The sequence below is a fragment of the Elephantulus edwardii genome, unplaced genomic scaffold, assembly GCF_000299155.1.
Source record: "Elephantulus edwardii isolate Elephantulus edwardi_28Jun2011 unplaced genomic scaffold, EleEdw1.0 scaffold00032, whole genome shotgun sequence".
NCBI classification, from domain to species: Eukaryota; Metazoa; Chordata; class Mammalia; order Macroscelidea; family Macroscelididae; genus Elephantulus; species Elephantulus edwardii.
Window position 1 is genome coordinate 11,424,178 of NW_006399782.1, and position 5,290 is coordinate 11,429,467.

The following is a 5,290-nucleotide window of genomic DNA, read 5'->3' on the forward strand; positions in this document are numbered from 1 at the left end:
GCACGCCGACCTGCGCGCGGTCTGTGCGCCCGACTCCGGGCGACCGCACAGGCTCCCCCGCCCCGCCCCGCAGCGGCTCTCCGTACCTTCGAGCTCGACGAACCCGCGAGAGACCCGCGCACTGCAGGAGTCCCGCAGACAGCGCAGGCTTGTCGCTTCACGGTGGCCGGGGACCCAATGAGGTGAGCAGAGCGCCACAAGTCTGGATTTTGTAGGACCTCCCTGTGCACGTTGTAATAGTGCCCAAACTTCAAACATTAAATCATAAAAAGTGAGAAAAGGGTAAAGGAGGGTTCTTTCCTCGCCAGTACTAGGGCATTTTCTTTGGAAACGGCAAGAAGTTGGAAGAGCGCATGGGATCAGACATCCAGAATGAGGCTGGCTCTTCCATAGGAACAGTCAGTAGAATATTGGAATTAGGTGTGAGGGGGCACTGTGGAGTATTGTGGACACACTTGTTAATGTTGAAATTGAGTTTGTTTCCACATCATTCTTGCAGGGCACGTCCACAGCCAAGGCAGGCCGGGTGGGTATCCCATGGGGATTTTCAGGTTCTTAAATGGGGAGGGCTAGTCACGCTGCCTGTTTTATTGCTCCGCAGTCTAGCTGCCTTGCTTTTGGAAGAATAAGACAGACCCCAGAGCTGCAGCATCCTGGTACACTTGGCAAGCACCTGTCCTAAATGAACCCCATCAGACTCTAGTGGCCACTTGTTAAGACTCGTGTTTGAGTGATTGATGGGTATGGTATATATGTGCTACTGCAGAACAGGGACCTGGAATCTTTGTTTTAAAATGGAGTTAGGTTGCTAATACATTGCAAAATAGAAATCATTAAGAAGAAAAGTTATGGCATGATTTTATTCTTTCCTTGCTTGGTTCTCTGAGTACATGCATGCATGAATAATAGACAAATTATGACCTACCCTGTAATGAAATGTCTTTCTCTGTGTAGTCCTTTAAACCAGGACGTTGGTGTTAGCATTAATTATTGCATCCCCAGATAAAAGGGAATGGTTTTCAGGTGAGGCTGAAAGCTGGGGGCTGGGGGGACGGGTGGGGGTAGGGGGGTGGGAAATACAGTTGTATTAGGAAGCAAGACCTGCAAAGAAAACATTTGTTTTTCTCTCATTAAATCCAGTGTAAACTGCCTCCCTTGCAGCCTGGGTGGCGGCTAGACTTTGCAAAACAGTGGCTTCTTCCATTGCTGCAGGTGGAGCATATGGGCGTGGAGATAAAAGGCTAAGGAAGCAATTTTGTAATGCAGTTAGAATCCGGAGAACAAAATACCCAGGCAGGTCTCCTGGGGGGAGTGACTTTCTGCTGCCTAATTCCACTCCAGGGCCTCTGTTGTCTCTTAAGTGCTCCCTGTATTTCTCCTTCTTTTCTACACCTCAAGCTTTTAGCTTCTCCCGGTTCCCCAGTAAAGCCTGGGGTTAGAGAACCATAGAGAATAGTGGAGGCAGAAATGTGGCCCAGGGGATCCCAGGGGGTGGGTGGAATGAATGAGTGGAAGAATAGTGATTGAGAGAGAGAGGGATTTTAGTGGAGGAGAACAGGCACTTAACAGTTTTGGTTTCCTGTTGAGGGTTTCACTATCGCCTTTTCTGTGGCTTGACCTTAAAGGCTTTACTAGATGCGGTTGGGATTGATGAGGAGTAAAAAGCCTTCTTTGCAACGTTCCCCACGGAACTTACTCAACTTTTATTCCACTGCCTTGTGGTTTACAGAGAGTAGTTGGAGGCAACCAGAGAGAGGAAAGAGGTGATGCAGAGCCAGTGAAACATGGGCTGAGTTGGACAGAGAGGTTAGATTTGAGAGTTGCTCTACAGTTACTTTGGAAGCAGGAGTGGCATCCACTTCCCAAACAGCATGCCTCTGAAAACTCTAAAATTTTGATAAACGTCGATAGTTGTAGAAAGGTTTTAGGCCTTTTATTCACAGGTCACTATGAGTTGTGCTTACATCGATGGCAATCAACAACTACAGTTAGTTAGAAATCAGTCTTTATTTTGCAGAAAGGTGTTGAGAACCACAACTTTCAGTATTTAGCTGCTACTGAATCTTGCTGAATAAGGAGTGCAAATATCTACCTTGCTTGCCTCCTCACCCCCACACACCCCCTTCCTATATTTTATATAGGAATGTTTGAACTACAGAAAAGTTCGTTGCCTCTCCTCTTATAAATAAACAATTGTGTTGAAACATAAATTTGTTCATTAAAAAATCTGAGTTTGGAATCCAGGCATATATAATCTGGCCTTGCTGGGCCCTGGTAGTTGAGGTAAATGGACAGGTATAGGTGTGTGGAGGACTTAAAAGTTTTGAAGGGAAAATAAAATTGGCCTTTGCCTCAGATTCTTCCATGAGACTCTTAGGTAAATCTCTTCACTCTTCATTTTCTAGTCATCAAACTGTGAGTCTGGTTAGATCACTTATTTACTTAACACCCTCCACTAGCTTCCTTCTTCCAACTTTGAAAGGAGCCCTGCTTTAGATGAGGTGGTGGGGAAGGCCTCACTGAGAGCATCTGAACAGAGCATCCCCAAGATAGATTGACACACTCCCTGAAACAATGGACTTTTGAGCATATCCGAGACGGTGAGGATGGCACAAGGTTCAGATCTGGTTTTCACAGGATTGCTGTGAGTTACAGTGGCCTCTGTGGCACCTGAAAGCAACAACTTAGTGAACTGAAGAGAGAATGTGAGGCAGGTGTCTGAAGGATGAGTGTTCTAGGCAGAGAAAGAGCAAGGAAGGTGGTCGGTGAGGGGAGAGGGCTGTGAATCCCTGCAGCGTGTTGCACTTTGGGCTCCTGGTTTGAGTCTACCAGCCGATCTGCAGGAGAAGATGAACAACAGTCTAGTCTTGAAAAGAGGTGCAGCCTCAGAAACCAGATGGCGGGTTGCTGGGAGTCAGAACTGACCCTAGGGCAGTGGGTTTTAGTTTTCACACCATTAGTCAAATAAGACCGGCCTGTCCACCAGGGACCCCTGTGAGCTGTCCAGTAAGACCTCATAGGCTCTCACTGCCTCCTCACTTACCGCCTTCCTTGTTCTTTCTTGCCATGCCCACTTGACTGTAAGCTATATAGGACAAGGAATGTTTTTTTCCTTTTTATTCATGTTTGCATTTCCTATTTGACATATTTCTAGCAATTGATAAATAAATGTTCAAGTAATCAGAATATTAAATGACAAAAAAACAAAGGCACTGACACCTATAAGGGTTGTGAAACCCTTGGTTTAATGCTAAAAGTCTTTTTAGGTAATTCATGTTCATCAATATTTTATAGGTAAAAATCCCAGAGACCAGTGGCCTCCCTTATCCTCATAGACATTTTATGCAGAACTCTGTGCTTGAAGGAGGGTTAGTTTTTATAAATCCATGTGCTAAATTAGATGTAAGGAGCTCGGGTGGCATAATGATAAGAAACTGCATTGCGGTCTCAAACGGCATTGCTGCTCTGAGGGAGAAGAATGGGCAATCTCCTCCAATGCAATTTACTGCCTCTGAAAACCTGCTGGAGGGTCAGCCACGGATCACTTTTGATTCAGAAGTGTGCATAACAACAACAACTAAGATGTGAATAAAAACAAACATAAACCCCAATCAAACCTATTGCTACTGAGGCGATAGAAATTCATAGTGTCCCTCCATCAGGATTCGGAGGCTGTATGGCATTAAGAGAGGAGACAATCAGGTGGGTCTCCCTCTCACACTAATAACAGAATGGGATGCAAGTGTCTCTGCAGCATTGGACCTTCTGGCCAACAGTCACTGAACAGAGGTTGACCAGCACCAATATGGGGTGCCATCCCAGACTTGGTCTGTGTTTGCACACAAGGACTCGCACATTTTTATCCTTTCTCCGGAAGGACTCAAGGTCAACCACAAGTTGCTCTTGAGTTCATATTGTCAGCCTCCTTTGAGAAGTTGTTGGTTTTCCTGCTTCTGTGTCTCTGGGAGAGAAGGAAGGAACATGCCACATCTCTTGTGTGTTGTGTGTTGTGTCTGCTCCTCTGTTAAATCTCTGAGTGTTTTTCTTATGCTCCTTTCTCGCCATCCAGAGGATTTCTCTCATTATAGATACATTTTCCTGTTCCTGGATTTCATGCCTTGGTGGTACTGTGGGTAATGGGCATGGAGCGAACCAAAAGTTTGGCCATCAACCACTCTTTAGGAGAAAGACAGGCAGCCAATCCCCATAAAAATCTGCAGGCTTGGAAACCTGAAGAAGTTCTGTTAGGCTCTGTAGGGTCGAGTCTGACTCATGTTAATACTATGAACAACAGATCTGAACCTTGTCCTATCCTATGCCATTCTCATCATCTCTGACACTTCATATAAATGTTGATGTGCCATGAAAGCATAGCTGACGCTCCAGCAGGTTTTTAGACAACAGTAAATTGCATGTGAGGAGATTTCCTGTCTTTCTCCCCCAGGGAAGTTGGCAGATTTGAACCGTGTGCCTTTGGGTTGGCAGCACAGCTGCTTACCATTAGATCACAAGAGCTCCCTATACCACTTTGTGTCTGAGATATTTTGGGTTTTGTTTTTAACTGAACACAAGGAGATTTATCAATGCTGAGTATATCAGCAGTCCATTCTTTTTTAGGGAGTGCTGATAGCTTAGTCCATAGGGAGGTGGAAGTTCGAATTCACTGGTGACCTCAAAAGGGAAAGATAAGCAATCTCTCCTGTGACATACAGACTCAGAACAAAAAAAAAAAAGGTGAGAGGGTCAGCTAAACCAGTTCTTACTTGACAGCAATGAGTTGTCTTCCCCGCACCCCAAGTAGTATCCCATTGTGTAAATAACCTCCATGTGTTTATCCATTCTTTTATTGATGGACATTGGGGTTTATTTCACTTTTTAGCCATTGGTATATAAATAAAGCTGATATAAGAATATAGGGAGCCCTGATTGCCTAGTAATAAGAAGCTGTGCTGTAATCCTGAAGGCATGTGGTTCGAATCCACCAGTTGCTTCTGCAGGAGAAGGATGGGCAGTTTCCTCTCGTGCAATTAACTGCTCCTGAAAACCCCTTAGAGGGCAAGCTACAGGTTAGTTCCAACTCAACGGTACACAACAACAACATAAGAATATAAACATTCTCATAGGATCTGCCTCATTTTGATGCCTATATGCTTTATTTAAAAGTCTTCCTGGTGTGACCAGGCTGAGAAAGTATAGCAAGATTATGGGGCCTGCAGCCTAGCCAGCACCCTCCCTAGACACCAGGAGTGTGTCACGTTGCCACTGGGAGCTGCTTGGCCTCCCACATCCA

At 45.3% G+C, this 5,290-nt stretch overlaps 1 pseudogene; it reads right to left on the reverse strand.

Moving 5' to 3' along the window:
• LOC102844429 overlaps positions 1 to 3,068 on the reverse strand; it is a 31,110-nt pseudogene extending 28,042 nt beyond the window's left edge.
• Between the last annotated feature and the right edge of the window lie 2,222 nt (positions 3,069 to 5,290).